An 18,812-nucleotide genomic window follows, 5' to 3' on the forward strand; every position below is an offset into this window, starting at 1 on the left:
TTTTGGTCTTTTCTTTTAGTTGTTCGTGACACCCTTAAAGCATATTAGTACGCTGTTCGTCGTAGAGTTCCACTAATATAAATATTACTGATTAGCACACGTGCATTGAAGGAAGATCCTAGAATTACTTTGGATGGCACAGCCGTTATCAGCAGGACCACTCACGAGTATGATAGATAGATAAAAAGGGTAATAGAAATAAATCTCAGGGCTAAACACAAGTAGAAAGAAAGGTATGAAGTTTCATACGTAGCATGTTATGCATTAATACAACAAACCACATTACTTAATTAGTCCTCTTGTTCTTATTAAAATGTGGAACTTTCAGTGCATGTTTCCACCTGAGATTTTTTTTTTTTTTTTTTTTTTTTTTTTTTTTTTTTGTCGTCTGTACTATATATTCATTGACACTTCTTCACCGTGTTTTCTGCTTATTTCCTCCGTTAGTAGTCACAGAGCACCGTAGCGCATGATCTCATGTATTTTCTGGACCGGACTTACAGCAACATTATCTCTCACGATGGCGATGTTTTGCGCAGAACGTCTAACACGAGGACACCCCGAGAGTTTAATGTCCACAACCGAACCGTTTTTCTCAAATTTCAGTCTCATTACAGTCGAGTTATTCGGTGTATTACGTTGACCAAACATTCCACGGAGTTTGCGAACAGTGCTCAGCCAGAGGTACTTGGTGAGTACTTCAAATTATATGCCCATAAGCAGACTCCCTGTATAAAAGTTGTTGTGTGAGTACCGCAGGATACTGAAACTTGGATATTTGGTAGGACATATATTAGTTCCTAAGTGAAGTCTTGACCCGACTACGGTAAGTCCCATAGTATGGAAGTTATGGGCCTTTCAATTTCATTTTTTCATGTTTTCAGCAGCCTGTAACTCGGAAATAACGGATTTGTGCACCCAGGTTGGTCTACACTTTTTGTCTTATCTTGATGTCAGGAATCACCTCCCAAACGTTGTCGGCGTTGTTTTGAAACACCTTATATATATATATATATATATATATATATATATATATATATATATATATATATATATATATATATATATATATATATATAATATAAAAATTAAAAATGGTTCTATCTTGGGTGGTATTTCTATATTTCTGGCCACTGCTGTGAGTCCTTTGGCAGATAACAATGAATTTATGGAAAACAAAGAAAATCGAAAACTTTCCTTTTTTTAACTAAAAAAATGGGTGTTCTTATTGAAGGGTAAGAGTAACGTTACTGGTAAAGTAAGAGTACTTGCAAATCTTCATAGCATTTAGAGTGAAAAGGTTTACATTAAAGTGACATAGCTCGATATTACTTTCTTTTTCTATTTTGTGTAGCAGTACACTTAGTGTGCTGAAAAATAGCTGAATTTGATCGAGAAGATAAAAGCTGCTACAAGTAAGATAAGATTTGAGTTGAAAAAACACTGAAGTAAGTCCAAAAACGTCAAAATTTTGTACTTTCACCTCACTTAGTAGTATGTGATGGTAATTTTAAATGTTCTAATTAGTTTGCTTGTCTAGTTGAGATTGAAACATTGTTTTATTTGTTAAAACCAATGAATTATAAAATGAGAAATATAATGTATGTTTACATTTACAATATATATATTAGTTGAACTCTTACCTTTAGAAGCAGCCAATTATGTTCGAAACATCAGGAGTATCGTGGATGAAAGACCAAAAGCGTTGATTCTTATGTTCATGTTAACTGTTTCTGTTTTATGAGACGTTCTATTTCAATATGATATATTAAAATAATATACGTACTATATAGTTAAATTGTTTCCGTATTTATTTATTTACCCGTTTATATATGTATTGATAACATTTAGTTCATCATTGAATTCGAGTTGCTCTGATGGATAATTATGGGTTTTCATCAGTTCTGCAGAACGCGGTGGTGTAGTCATCAAAGACATTTATTTAGCAACAGGATAGCCCAGGTTTCATATTGGTGCAGTAGGATTTATTTTTAAGGGGTTTGTTTTACAAAAACGTCTCTCTCTCTCTCTCTCTCTCTCTCTCTCTCTCTCTCTCTTTGTGTATGTGTGTGTGTGTGTGTGTGTGTGTGTGTGTGTCTGTCTGTCTGTATCTGTATGTATGCATGTGTGTGTGTGTGTGGGTGTATGTCTGTCTGTCTGTCTTTCTCTATCTGTGTGTGTGTGTGTGTCTATCTGTTTGTCTCTCCCTATATATGTTATCTCTCTCTCTGTGTGTATCCTCTCTCTCTCTCTCTCTCTCTCTGTTTATCTGTCTCTGGAAATATATATATATATATGTACATACAGGGTGTTAATGAACTACACCGAAAAACTGTAAGAGGCGATTCCTCACATCAAAATAAGAAAAAAAGTTCATATGGACCTATGGCGAAAATTGGATAGTTTCAGAGCTAGGGCTGTCCAAAATCGCGCAAAAGCCAAATTTCAACAGACCCCGACACAGCCAAATTTCGAATTCCAGAAACTGTAGACATGGTCCTTATCAGCGTAAAGGAAGCCACGCATACATAATCCAAAAGTGCATATTTCGGCAATTTTCAATAGGTGTACAAGGCATTTCCTACAGGGTATAATTCTCACAAATACTCTCAATTGAGTTGTCAGATATACCCTAATTTCAAGGAGGATCTAAAGTAGGCAGGAAGTAAGCCTTGACAACAATGGACATCCAATGCTTCGAAGGGAAGTCGGAAGTGTTAGGAACCGGCAGCTTCATGTTTTTTGTGTTCGGAATAACGCGCGATGCGATGTATTTCGTCATTGTATATTCAGGGTGTCTACTGATACTGGAAATACTGGAAATATTGAATTATACTGAAGTTTAATTTTGATACTGGAAATACTGGAAATATACTGGAATTTTGGTCCACATACTGGAAAAATCATTAAACTAGTAATTTGTCAATAATACTTTTTTGTAATTGTTTTAATAGTCTTAGAAACAATTTTGTATCCATTGATGTTGTAAATTTTTCCAAAGCAAGAGTTGTATGCATTTTGTAATTAGACATTTAAAGCAATGGGTGGCGTAGAGGGCTGTGAGTGGGGTTGGGAAGCCCCTTAAAAATGTTTAAAAAATCATTGTATTTAAAAAAATCAAGTCTAACTGAATTTATTAAAAATAAAATATTCTTTTAATGGTGAAACAATTACAAACCTGAAATCATCAAGAGTGTGATTATTCCTAAAGAACTTTAAAAAATCATTATATTAGATACTGGAATTTTTGCTGATAGTTATACTGAATATACTGAAATTTTAAAAATGAAACAGTAGACACCCTGTATATTTCACGTTTTCTTCACTTATAAGCGTGAAAGAAAACATGACAGCATGCGTTCTCTCGAGTACGAGAGACCGTGCTGCCGACAATCCTTAACATTTCCGACATTGCGCCAAAGGACTCCGTGTTCACTGCTATGAAGGCTTATCGTTTGTCTACTTTGGACTAATCATAGAGTCAAATCACATCTTAAAATTCGGTTGATGGCACGTCTGGGAGTTTCACCTGCATATAATACTCTGTATACCCATTGAACATGAATGAAATATGCATTTTTGGATTACGTATGCGTGACTTCCTTTACACTGATAGGGACCACCATCCACAGTTTCTCGAATTTGAAATTGGGGCCTCTTGAAATTTGGCTTTTTCGCGATTTTGGACAGCCCTAGCTCTGAAACTATGCACTTTTTCCCGTAGGGCCATAGGAACTTTTTCTCTTATTTTGATGAAAAGAATCACCTTTTACAGTTTGTCGGTAACAAATATGTGTGTGTGAGGGGGGTATCGTCTCTCTCTCTCTCTCTCTCTGTATCTGTCTGGATCTGTTTGCCTCTCCGTCTATCTATCTATCTATCTGTGTGTGTGTATCTGGAAGACAGATATGTGAAGAACTTCTTGATAAATCACCAACAATTTGTACAGGGTGTGGAAGGTCAAAAGCTAAGAATCGAGTTTGCTAATGGAGGTGATGTTCAGACCAGAAGTGGTAGCAAACAAGTACAGTACAACCCCTCAAATCCGAACTAATTGGGGCTGAAGCCTGTTCGGATTTCGGGGGGAAGGGGAGTTCGGATTACCCGGGAAATAATATTACGTACTTATTTCGTCACTGAATTGGCGGTAAAACAACGGCTGAGATTAGACAGGGTGACCCAGTGGTCGAAAGGGCAGTGACCTTGACTGGCGGGTGTACACTCATGTCCAAAATGATTGTCGAATATCTATAACTGTCTTCTTGTAAAAATATAATTAGATAATGATTTTGAATAAGCATTAAGTCTAAAAATGTTAAAACCTTTAAAAAAAAACTAAATTTGTGTGATTAAATCTATTTTTTTTCATTTTCCAGCTGTAGTTTTTTTTTTTCTCCTGAGAACGTGTTCGGATTTCCGGGGTTCGGATTTGAGGGGTTGTACTGTATTTCCGATTTTAACGTTGATCATTATAGAAAAAAAAACTGTAATATATATAGCGAAAAGGGAATTTTTTGAAGTCGATCCAGCTTTCTAAGAATAGGTATTTTTTCTTCTTTTAGCCCCATATTCAAACTGGAACGGATAGAAATAAACCACGTGCGGTTTTAATGTTGACCACTATAGACCACCTTGTTGATCACGTGGTAGAAATCACTACTACTTCCGGTTTCAAGTTTGAGAAAATATCACGCCATGCAAATCAGATTCCTTCACGTGGTGCACACGTGGTACTTCTTGTTTCGTTCTGCTCACGTCCAAAGGTGGCTGACGGATTCACCCAACCTCTTGGGAAATATAGATGAATAAATGCGTCCAGAGCTTAATTGCTTACTACATCATCTTGTTTCCTCTAAGTTCGAGGTAATATAAGTGTAAAACATACCCTCACAAGCTAGTGAACTACATTGGAATATGGAATGAAATATTTTAGTTTAACATCCCATGATTATACCCTTTAGGCTAAGGAAGACGGTGATTAAATCAAGTGAATGATGCTGGAAGAATTGGCGGAATGAGAAAGTGGGAGGAAACGGGAGTATCACGAGAAAACCCACGGACACGATGTTGTCCACCACGAGCTTACTTGGCCAGAGATCGAACCAAGAACCCCATACGCCAGAGGTAAGCACTGTGCCATTGAGGCGCCATGTCCCCTGGGGGAAGAGGGTGGGGTGGGAAAGAACCTTTATATCGGGTCTGACCTATTTTTTTTAAAAAATAATACATTTTCTAGAACATTGTGAAAAATGAAAGAGTGATACTACCTTTGTTTTTCTGTGCAATTATTTAACGAAAATATTATTTAGAGAAACAATCTGCATTGTTGATACATTGTCGGGAGTATTCAAATAAACTGAACAAGAACAAAAACAGGGACTAGTTTATTCAGAAGTAGCATTTATTTCTTCCATGTTTTGAGAAAGTTCAATAGAAATGGAGCAGCAGAACTGATGAACGCCTATAACGAAAATAAATCATAAATAAATACTTAATGCGATTTAAGACTGTAACCTGTATCACGATTTCGTATTTTATTGTTAAAGTGTTCAGTCACATGTTAATGAAACAAATTATAAAACGGAATTGGTGCCTATGAAATAAATATATTGGTAATATGTACCACACATTGTATTCGTGTTTTCTATGTACGGGTATGAAATGGAATTTTATATTCTTATTACATAGTTCGTAATTTATTTTATGTTGCAATGTATAATGTGTGTGTTTTCAATAAAATGTTCATTACATATGTACTGTGTATTATTAGAAGTTATGCTTCATCCACAAAATATTCTCTTGCTTTATATTTATTTATGTACAGTGCAGCGGTTTGTAAACAATTCGGTTTACAAACAAGTTTTGTAAACTTTTTACCCTTGGCTTGCGAACAATATTTCGAAACGCTAAACTGACAATTCCATACACCTAGTAGCACTTTTATGAGTTTGCCGTAAACATTACCTTCCAGAGTTCTGACAAGGAAAGGGCACGAACCTGTCAACGGGACTTCCTAATCATCGTAAAACATTCGATAAATACAACAAAGATATGTTCATGCACAAAAGAATTAGGTGCCAGAGGGAAAAGCTTGTATACCAATACACGCTTTCTCCTAATACCTATTCCGTCCATCAATACAAAATTTGGTACACACATTTGGTATCTTCTATAGTATTTTTCTAGATACATTTGGATTGTGTGCTTTTACTCGGGGCCACTCCAGAGGTGTCCAAAGTTGATGGGGGGGGGATTTCTGGAGGGAATTTTCCCTGTTCAAGCACGTTTTGGGCCCCAATACATAGCACCTCTCGAAAGCTTGTTTCATGCTGAAGAGAATGAACTATAAACCATGATTATCTAATGGACAGTGTTGATACAATGGCTATTACATTTCACTGCGAGTCTACGATTTTCTTTATACTAACAGGGTTAATGGTCCCCCGGGACTTACTCCGTTGTCCATGGCACCTAATTTTTTGTGCATGAACACATCTTTGTTATGTTTATCGAATGGACTAAGTTTGATTCGGATATCAGGATGACACGTTCATGTCCGTTCCTTGTGAGTTCAGAAACTATTTCTTGTTTTCGTTTAATTTCGTGTTACTTACTTGTCTTTAAAAAAGGATAATGTTATCAACGAACTTAAAAAGTTTGTTGCTGTATTCTCTCTCTCTCTCTCTCTCTCTCTCTCTCTCTGTGTGTGTGTGTGTGTGTGTCTGTCTGTTTGTTATTTGTGATTTTTTTTCAATTTTGAGGCCTCCATTCAATAGAAAATCAAAATCAAAGAAGTGATGGAATTTTTCGCTTCACTCTTATCGTTTCCGAGATATTGCCAAAAAAAAAAAAAAAAAAAAAAAGTTCCAATTTCGGAGATTGAAGGAGCCATACCTTGGAAATCGTAAGTCATAGAGAAATAATATGTTGCGAATTTTTCAATTTTGAGCATGTGTCTTCATAAAACAACATATAGAACCTTTTAACAGAACTCGTAAACAAAACACGTGGAAAACATTTAGTACTCAAGCAAATTATAAATGGATAGATATGTTACAAGAATTGTTTATTGAGTATAATAAGAAAATACGTAAGCTTGATTAGAATTTTTTGGTTGACGCTGTAGTCACTCGTGCACCTCCAAATGAACATCTTACACAGACTTGAATTTCTGCCCTCCGAGGTACTTCTTTAAAGGACTAAAGATGTCTAAATCTGATGGTTCAAAATATGATGATAATGGCGGATGTTGGAGGCACTTGAAGCAAAGGTTGTTCATTGTTTGTACGATTTCATGAGCAGAATAAGACGGACATTGTCATATTGAAGCAAAACATCTGCATTCAGCAGTCTTCTTCGCTTGGTACATATCACTAGTTTCAAATTGTTTTTGAGAAGTTCGGTGTAAGTGGTTGTAGCCACTGTAGTACATGGGGGCATGTAGTGTTCTAGAGTAGGACCATTCTTATCCCAGAATAAGGTGAACATGAGTTTTCCTGCAGAGAGCCGCTGAACTTGTTTGGTTTCGGCAAAGACGAATGTCGCCATTCTTTGCTTTCGGCTCCGGTTGAGAATAGAGCACTCAACTTTCATCCTCGGTGACACTGAACTAGAAAATACTCGCCCTCCTCTTTATGACGTCTCAGGAGCTCTTGATATGTATCAACCATCTATCTTTCATTCCAGTTCCTGCATCAACTGGCGGGGAACCCACCTGACTGACACTTTTTCTGTAACGGAGTTCGTCATGCACAATGTGTTGGACTGAACCGAAATTCATAAGGCGGATTTTCATGCCCGCGTTAGAACGGAAGCATCACATGTAGCGTATTCACCGTAAATTATTTTCGTTTTCATACATTCGTGCGTGTATTGCGCCAAATTACTACTCCCTAGCTAATGCGCATGCGTAAAATAGAAAGTTTGCGACTTTGGTTTGTGATAATGGATTCCCGAAGGAGAGCTATCGTTTTAGCTGGAATACATTATATTTCAAAACGCCGCCGTCGGAAGTATGTTAGGAAAATGTGGTGGGTTCACCCCATTTTCCAGCTTCGACGAGAATACGGAATATACAGGAACCTTTTCTTTGAATTAAAATCCGATTCGGATAAATTTTATAAAACAAATAAAAATATTTATAAATCATACGAAAGCAGTTTCAAATTACATTGCTTTTATTTTATATAGGAATTTATAATTTGTACATACCAGTTATTGTATGAACTATCTATTGTTCCCGGTAGTACAACTAATTAACTACACAAATATAAAAGTACTAACCATCGATACCAATATTCTCAGCAATTTGATGCCATGTTTTTGTCCTTAATACTGAATCCTTGTATTTCGGATGCTTAAGGTTGTACAAAATTTCGTTTCCTCTTACTTGTTCTACGAGCAGTTCTTCAAACGTTGTTCTTACCTCCGCCATTTTAGTCAGTGAATACAACAGTGTACGCGCGCTACTTCCGTCAGAATTGAACAAATTTCTACTCTGACGCGAGTGTAGCGCGCCATCTCCGATGCGTGATTTCATTGGCTGTTTAGCACAATCGCTCGCAACTCACGGAGGTAAAGGACACATGAAAATCCGCCTATATTCAGCAAAGAAGCCATTTCAGCCTGGCTATCAGGCCGGTTTTCCTGAATAAGCCTATCTGCTGCTGCTATAGATTTCTCTGTTACACACTCACAACTCGATGAGTCTGACCTGGATAAGGAGAATCAGTTAACGAAGTGGTACTCCTGTGAATTTCTTGCACTACTTGCACCACTGACAGAAATCTAATAATTCTACTCTGTTTCTCCTTGGTGCAACTACGTAGTAGTGTCGCCATATTGAATCAGCTGTTACTCAGCTCCAACTCCATCTACCAACATGGCTTCGTACTGCCAGCTGGGAAAGACGTGAAGGACTGTATCTGCAAATTTCCAAACGCCTATAGAAGACAAAACAGATTTTTAGTGATACTTTTTTTATTTTCATTTGATTCTTTCTCCTTAAGTAGGCCTACAGGCAGGGCTGGATTAACCATCTGGAGGCCCAGAGTTAGAAAAAATATGTGGCCCCTGCTGACTTCATCTAATACATTTCTGTGAAAGTACAGTAGGAAAGTTTAAGGGAATATGTTTCATACTTTTGGTCATATTTTATTTTATCATGATGACTGTATCTTCAGGATTCTTTTTAGATAGCCAGTTGAGATTTTGATTAGAGAGGAGGCCCGGAGCTATATTCCCCCTAAGCCCCTCCCTTAATCCGGCCCTGCCTACAAGCAAGAGTCTCAAGTGGATATGGAAGAATCTAGTGTTTGTTTATGATTTCTTGGATTTAAAAAAAAAAAAATTGCGAAATATACTAAACCACGAATTAAATGCACGACAAAATAAATGTACAGAAGGTTATTTGTCTTTTTTATTCCTGCTCTTCCTCGTATGTTCTAGTATATTATTCCAAAAAAAAAAAAAATGTTTCTCTCCTTAATTAACACTTAGTTCCCTATCTAACTTTTCAGATATTTTCATTTTCATTACGAGGGCAGGGTGAAAAGTTCTCGGTCTGACAATGAAAGACTGCGAATTTCAGTTGAAAAATGATTTTATTTCTCGACATAATCTCCCTTAACTTCAATACACTTGGTCCAGCGTTTCTCCAACATCACTATTCCTTCCCGGAAGTGAGGGTCTGGAAGGTTGTGAAAGTAGTCATTTACGACCCTCTCAACTTCTTCATTCGATGTAAAGCGCTTCCCAGAAAAAAAATTCTTCAAGTTTGGGAACAGATAGAAGTCCGATGGTGCGAAATCAGGAGAATATGGGGGATGGAAGAGCGAATCGTACCCCAAATCCCGCAGTTTTCCCATCCCCAACGCACCATTGTGCACAGGTGCGCTGTCCTGGTGAAAGATGAGTTTCTTCTTCTTCAAGCCAGGCCTCTTCTCGCGAATTTTGGCATCCAGCTGGTCAAGAAGGTTGGAGTAATATTCCCCTTAATTGTTCTCCCTTTCGCAAGGTAATTAACAGGATCCCTTTCGCATCCCAAAACACACTGGCCAAGACCTTTCCGGCTGATACGATCGTCTTCGCTTTCTTTGGCGCTGCACCACCTGCTTCCTCCCACTGTTTGGACTGCTGTTTCATTTCTGGCGTGTAGTGGTGAACCCATGTCTCATCCATTGTCACAAATTGCAGCACAAAATCGGTCGAATCCCATTTGAATCGGTCCAAAGATTGCTGCGAAAATCGTTTTCGCATTTGCTTTTGGTCGGCAGTCAGCAAATGTGGCATCTATCTTGCGCAGAGCTTTCGCATCCCTAGTTCTTTGTGCAAGATGTTTCGCACCCGTTCCTATGATATTCCCACGCTCTCAGCTATCTCACTCACCTTCACTCGCCTGTCGTCCAACACGATATCATGCACTTTTTCGATTGTTTCCGGTGTGGTTGCGGTTTTCGGCCTTCTTTCACGTGGGTCATCTTCGAGGGATGTGCGACCACGTTTAAATTCAGCTGCCCACTTTTTAACGGTTGACATGGAAGGAGCAGAGTCCCCTTAAACTTTTGTCAATTTTGGATGAATTTCCGTAGAGGTTAATCCATCCAAAACGAAAAATTTGATTACCGCACGATATTCAAGTTTATCCATTTTCATAACTAACACGCAAGACGTCTCACTGCAACAATGCCTGCACACAAACTACTTGAGAGAGCAGGTTGACACTTGTTATACGAACAACTGAAAAGCACCCCCAGGCAAGAACAATAAAATTTTGCTGAGTGGAGTGCCATCTCTGGGTCAGTTCGAGAAATTTTCACCTCGCCTTTGTATACTGCATTTCCTATTTACCAACTAGTTTTCTCTATTTTCCATCTCATTTTGAAGTCATTTTCTATTCCATGCTACGAAATTTCTTTTAGTTTAACGTTTCATGTTTATGTTCCGAGGCTAAGGGAGATGGTCTTCAAGGTCTACAAATATTCTTACAGCACAGTAAAACATTCTTATAGCATGATCAACTTCGGTTTCCAATACTTGACTAGGAAATTTATAAATCATTAAATTGATTGGAACAGTTACTAACACGCTAAAGATAAAAATTTGGTGGTTTGTCCAGAGTAAGTCCACAAAAACGTTAATGTTTTCTAACGACATTCACGGAAGTAAGTAGGCCTATATAGCAAATTTACTTAAAAGTAATTAAGTTTATCCAATTCCAAAATGTATTAAAAAGTGTACATTCTATTACCAGTCAGCGATATTGATAATTTGATATTATAATAAAATTGAAACTTGACAAAGTATTCAAGAACTAGTGACAAAAATAAAATTAATAAAATAATAATACGAATAAAGCTTTACGTAACAATAATGATTATTATCATACGTAATTTGAGGACGTGCGAAAGTGGTGTGACATTTACTTCCCCCGAAATGCAGAGACTTTTCTGTAAATTTAGTCTAATTTTAGATGTAATTTTACAAATTTTACTATAATTTATCCTCATATTGGAATAGGACCCTCCCAAAATAAATTCCTGCGTGTACATGCCCATATTCTTCCTTCTCTGACAAGTTATTTCCTGTAAATAGAGAAGCTTCAATAAACCAAACTAGTGCTCCGCTAAACGTTTTATCTTGACTTGGGAGTTGTCTATGTTCATAGGATTCATCAACGTTTTTTTTTTTCCCCTCCTTGTTCTTGTCCTGCTATCATATCTTCTATCACGTACTTCAGGATCTTTTTTTCTTCAACATTGGTTCTCGCTCTCTTACCAGCAGCGATGCCAGATCTAGCATAATGATGCTAGATCTAGCGTAATTTGCATGTCTTCAGCATCTAGCATCTTGCTTTTAGCATCCTGCCCAAATCTAGCATAATTTCAGCAAGTTTATCAGAAAGCTGCAAAACCTGTAGATGAGAAAGAAGTTGGTTGTGGGGAGAAAAAGAACGGCAGAAGTGTATCCTCTCCCATTGATTCATACGGTCGGTAAATCATACTGGCAGTCATATTGTTCGTGTCAAGTTTGAAACGGCCGGAGGTCATCGCTTTACCGATGCCTTTAGAGAAGGGGCGTGGGAGTAAAAACAACTTAATGTTTCTGAAAATGAGTTAGAAAATGAATTTTATTGAAGACGGTAGCTTCTTGACGTTAAAATGAAACATATAGCACACAAATACAGGTGACTCAAAGGCCTTTCGCCATGTGTTTGGCCCAGTCCACCCCAGAGATGCATTTTTTTTAAAGCTACACCCAGAGATTTTTAATCCTTAGACTGCGAGGTCATTTTCTTTCAAAATAGGTAAACAAACACTTTGCATTCATTTATACGACATATTTTTCTTCATCCTGAGTTGTTCTTTTTAATGTTAGAGATTGTTTTTCTTTAAGAACTCTTGAATTAGTAATTATGAGAATCTAGCATAATTTGACCGAATCTAGCATAATTTCGATCAGGTTTTGGAATAATTCCGAGCTGAGAGTCTGGCAACGCTGCTTACTAGCTAATCCTAACATTTCCTCATTGATTTGTGAGAGGCACACTGGCTTAGTGGTGGAGTGCTCACCTCTTGTGAATGGTTCGGTCCCTGACCAAGTAAGTTTACGGTGGATAACATCGTGTACGTGGGTTTTCTCGGAGTACTACTGTTTCCTCCCATATTATCATTCCACTAATTCTTCTGTCATCATTCAACTGCATTAATCATGCTTTCTCCCTTAACCTAGAGTGCATAAACGAGGGACGTTAAACTGATAGATTTAATTCCATTTTCAATTCAAAGATTTTTTTTGAAGCATCTATTCCGTACTTCTTTGTGTAGACGCACTGGGCATTATGCAGAGTCGTTCTGACGCATGATTAGTGCCATACTAAAGAGTTCTACTAGCATATGTTTTTTGCAGTAGTCAGGCCTTTAGTATGACACTAATCATTCGTCAAAACGACTCTGCATAAGGCGGTCTGAGTCAAAGCATGTCTACTGGCGCGGATGTACTCTGTCACAGGACTAGCTCAGGAGAGTAATGCTCCCGGAAGTAGGAACGAAAAACACAGTTGTCATTGGTTGGCGTTATCCATTTCTTGCCACGTTGTATTCAAATAGCAGAAATCAAACTAGCGTTGTTGTCGGTCTTCGTGGCCGAGTGGGCTAGCGCTATATGCTAGTAACGAATATCTTTTTTGGCGTGAGTTCAAACCCGGCCCGAGGAAAGTTTTTAAAATATTTTTATAACACTTTTTAAATTAAAATAATGTGAAAATAATACTCAAAAAATGATTTACTTACTTTTGTGCAGATAAGTAGTAGTAGTAGTAGGAACGGGTTAGAAGCCCCGCGGGGCTGTTTGTTCCCCTTGTACTCCATGATATAGAGCTTGTTTTGTTACCCTTGTACTCCATGATATAAATTTTGTGACCAACTTAAAACAACTGGCTAGGATAGGTAGAAATCTTCATCTAGAATTCGGTCTAGATACGTTGAACAATATGGCCTCTATTTGAATGCATGTAAAAGCGTGACGAACCGACAGACGAACAGATGGACAGACATCAAAATCACTTTTTCGATATGTGGGGGCGTGAAACTTGAATTCATTGAAATCTCGAATTCAATATTTATCACTATCACTACAATTTCTACTTTTGTCGCTCGAATGTGAAAACGAATAGGAATACAACGACACGTAAGGTGATAATTTGTAATCCCCAAAATTTAATGATTTACGTTTAATGTGTTGCCATGTTAGAAAAAAAAGCTTATGCCTGTTTGTTATATCATTTTAATATCAGTTTTTCACGCTACTATATGTAGAAATATGGCATGATTATCGTTCATATTCATGCTATATTTTGGAAATATTCGTGTTCCGCATACATAGATCTGTATAATTTAGTTACGTTCAACGAAAGCATTCTTGCACTTGTGGATATGAAAAAAAAAGAGAGAGAAAGTCAATACTCTAAAAAACAAACACAGACACACATAAACGATAATTTGAGATCAGGTCGATGTAACAAGGGGTATGACTGGAAAGACTGTCAAGGTCACGTATGTTCTTTTTTCTGTTCCTGACACACAAATCCGAAGTGAGTTGTCTGCTGTTCAAGAACGGGCAGGGGAGGTGTAACATACAAGACCATAAACTGAAAGCAATCGCTGTTTCCAATAGTAGGCCTACACGTATTCTAATACTGAATAAATACGTCGATTAAAGTATACTATCAATAAGTTATTTCCTTATTATATTGTTTCGGTTCTTATTAACATCAAAATTATACACTTCCTATAATGTTTTGTAAATATATATCGTGTCAAAATAATAAAATAACTGCTAGTCCGTCACTGTATCCACCTAACCAGGGAGATTATGTTTATTTGCTCTCTTTTTCTTAACAAATAGTGCTCATAACTATGGTGCGTATCGCTTCGAACCTTAAGATAAGAGTTTTTCTGTTTAATTATATATTTTCGTACGAGATCTTGGTTACAGAAGCTAATTTATATTTGGCAAATCATCTAGACACTAGGTTTAAACCAATAAATTCAATATTTTACTCCACTTTCCAGTTCCTTCCTTCGCCTATCGCCCCTCGTTCACTGCCTATTGTCAATTTCCCTTCGCAATCGTGCTCTGCTACTGAAAATCCCTCAAAACCTTGATTGTCAGTATATACAAAACCGAGCGTAATTTGGTTTTTTGCTTATATTTTTTATTATTTTATTATATGTTTTGGAAATATCTCCTTAGATGAATACCTTTCTATCATCTCCACATACTAATAACTGAATTTTACTCATAAACGTAAGGAAAATGGAATAAATGCGAAAAATCGTGAGTTACAGTATACACGCAATTTTTTTTTTGCGCATGTGAGTACATAAGGCACATACTGGGCACATTCCCATGTACCTGATGGAACTTCATAGGCATATGTCTGCTACGTAATTGTGTTGTTAGGGTAGATACGTATTTGAGCGTTTTTTTTAACATTTTCTCTAGAAGGGGAGAAAAGAGGATGAGAAAGAAAAAGAATTGAATCACAATTACAGTGGAGTTCCGGTAATCCGAACAGGTCCGGGAGTAAAATTTTATTTTATATATTTATTTTTGTGGCGAAAAAATGCAGTTTTAGGAAATTAATACCTAAAAGGATGAAAATGGGTGTAAATTTTCGTAGGAAACGAAGTAAATTTTGTTAAATACAGCTTTTTTCTTTAATGCCTGTATTTAGGTCTCAAGTCATATTACGACAATTACACAGAGTTTGAAACAGAATACAGTACGTAGTGTACAATATTGAAACTCTTCAGGTTACAACGATATTGTATATCTGTGCATTATTTTTATGTGAATTACTTCCATTTTTCTTGTAGCTTCATTTCCATAGACACTTTCAAGGGCATACTCTTTAAGGACCTGTTCCCTAAGAGTACCATTTTTCTATCAATTTAGAAAAAAAGTATATATCCTATGTTGTGTTTACATTCATATTATTTTTCGTTATACATGAAAGTAAAGATACTACTTAAGAAGTAGGGGTAGTTGTTTTGTGTTTTTGTTTGCTCCTTTAATATGACTTCTACCACTAACTGCGTATTCTTATAGGAGCCTACCCTATATATATATACAGCGATATATACAGCGGTGCAGATCTGTCTTCAACATTGGGAGGACGGGTAACACCGTTCCTATATATATATATATGGTCTACTGTAGTCAGAAAACGTGTTTGGAAATACTATACGCTATGTATTACAGCACAATAGGCCCATTTACCCACTTCAAAACGTGATTTTAAAGTTATTCCGGCTAATCCGAACAGGGTTGAGTCCCAATTATTTCGGATTAGATTAGAGACATGAAATTTGGTACTTGGACTTCCCACCTAAAATAATAGATACATGTTTCGGTGTGTATTTACATTTGATCCAGAAAATAAGAAAATAGAGTGGGTACGGAATTACAGTGATCATAATAAGACGTCACAACTTGGAATCACTTAAGGTTACAAACAAAATTTGGTAACTGAACTTCTCATTTAAAATAATAAGACGCATGTTCTAGTGTTTTCTGATATTTGATCTAGAAGGAAAGGAAATTGCCTGTTGTTCTGTATGGTTGCAAAACATGGTCGCTTACTCTGAGGGAAGAACATAGACTGAAAGTATTTGAGAACAGGATCCTGAGAAGAATATTCGGACCCAAGAGGAACGAGAATGGGGAATGGCGGAAGCTTCATAATTTATACGGTTTACCCAACATTGTTAGGGTCGTCAAGTCTAGGAGGCTTAGGTGGGCAGGTCATGTAGCTAGAATGGAAGAAAGTAGAAACGCTTTCAAAGTCTTGACTGGTAGACCCATAGGAAAACGACCATTAGGAAGACCTAGGCGCAGATGGGAGGATAATATTAAGATGGATCTCGCAGAGATAGGAATACAAAGTAGAAACTGGATCCAATTAGCTAAGGATAGAAGTCAGTGGAGAGCTTTTGTGAACGCGGTACTGAACCTCCGGGTTTCATAGGCCATAGAGTTAGTTAGTTAGGAAAGGAAATGGAGCGTGGGGGCATTTGCTAGTTGCCAACAAACTTGAATGCTAAGTGTACAATCATGGTACTTATTGTTCAGTTATGAATACCATACTACACTCAGGGCTGGGTAATTACGCGTAAAAAAAGGTTTTCTACGTGACGTGTAAAATACGCGTAAAAACGCGTAATTTACGTAAAATACGTAAAGTACGTAAAAAGTTAGAAACAGGTCTACAAATTAAAAGAAAACGTTCTACGCGCTGAGCTTTAAAAAAAATTCTTCCTAAAATTGTATGGAATCTAGCTGAATTATGCAAAACTTAATCCGTAAGCATAAACTGGGAATTTTGTATTGTCTTTCTGAAGTAGCATTGTATAATACGGTTTGCACGCGTGACTGTTCAAAACCCATTTCATCATGTTTCATGTTTTAAACCCTCTGTAATCGAGAAGAGTTTTATGCCAGAGAAGCCATGGAAGAAACTATTGTGCAATATAACAACAATGGTAAGCCTTCGTGGTCTCCATTTGTGACGACTTTCTGCAATGTCTGAGAAAAGCATCACGAACAAGTAGAGGAGTTTCTGTTGGAAAACCTCGGCTCTTCAGGAATAACTAGCTACCAGCAATATCGGGGAAAATGTGGACATTTTGAAGAACTTATGAAGAAGGGAATTACAACACCACGCACATTCTGGTATTTCGCTACTCGGTAACATAAGGAGTTGTCGGAATTTGCTATGAAGTTACTGAACATCCTAGCATCTTCAGCGCAAATTGAAAGACTTTTTCTCAAATTGGTCCTTTGTCCATAACGTCACAAGAAACCGGCTCAGCTTCGAACGTTCGAAGAAACTACTTCAAATATACTACATCCTCAAATTACTAGACCACTCAAGTTATGAATATTAGTGCGATTAAGAGTATTGTGTTCGAATTGGGTATAATGGAAATGGCATGTAACATTTTTTTTTTAAGAATTAAAATAATGGCTGTTTTAAATGAAATGATATACGCAGTTTTATTAGAACGAAGCGAAATATATTCAGTATTCGAACTAGGAAGAAAGATAAATTGTTTCTTTCAAAAAAAAAAAAAAAAAAAAAAAAAAAAAAAAAAAAACCGAAGAAACAAGTAGTTCAATTTTCTGTTGAGTATTTTCTTCAGTTTTGTCTATTTATTATGAGCATGAAAAATTTCTACATTAAATGTTCAAGTGATAGTCAAGTGCTAAGGGGAGTAATATATTTAGTGTTGTTGTTGGACTTGGAAGAAAAGAGCAAAATAAATAAGTTCATTCCGAAAAATTTAGTATAATGTTCTGTTGGGTGCTTTTATATTTTTTCAGTTGTGTGTGTTTAAAATGAGAATCTAATAACTTTTACATCGAAAATTCAACATGTCCCAGTGCTAAGTGAAGTGGTATATATAGTATCGTTCAGACGTGGAAGAAAAACAAATCAGTTTATTCTAAAATTTCATTATTGCAATATTCTGATCAGTACTTTTCGCATCAGTTATGTGTGTGTGTTAGTGTGTAATATGAAGGTGAAATGAGCCTAACAGTCAATCTCTTTTTCTTTTCTAATAGAAGGTTCAAAGTATACTGAAATGTTTCGAGTTTTATATTAAAAGCTGCAAAGGTATAACAATAAATTGTTATAATCAAAAGGTTACTTGATACTATCAAACATATCCGAACCAACACATATTTTTAATGTGTGTGCTTATATGTTGGGTGGTTGTGCTTGGGTGTACGCTAATAGCTGGAAAGTAGTAGTGGGCCGGCGAGGGGCTATCCTAAATTATGTTTTATTACTATGATTTGGCATGAAATCATTACTTTTAAATATAATGTTTAGAAGATAATAATGTTTTAATGCTTAAATAAGAAAACTAAGCTTACAATATAACCGACTATTCAAAATGATCTTAGTTTTAATGAAAGAAGTATAGTTTTCTACGCCTGCGTAAAAAACTGGTTTTCTACATGACGTATATTACTAGTAAATTACGCGTAATTTACGTAAAATACGTAACAAGTAAATTACCTTGCCAACCCTGACTACACTACAGTAAATAAAATGTGGTTGTAATCGGATGAAACACTGTCAATAGTTGGAGAAAAAAGGAAACAGTAATTAAAGATTAATATAGAACACTACTATCCATTTCATAAAGATAGGCCCCTGACTTCGCGGTGCTGCCGTGACGTCCAGTCAAAACTTATACTGCATTGTCGTACCTCGTTGGAATTGTTGGAATGTTGTCTTTTCA

The sequence above is a fragment of the Thermobia domestica genome, chromosome 10, assembly GCF_964235325.1.
Source record: "Thermobia domestica chromosome 10, izTheDome1.hap1.1, whole genome shotgun sequence".
NCBI lineage: Eukaryota > Metazoa > Arthropoda > Insecta > Zygentoma > Lepismatidae > Thermobia > Thermobia domestica.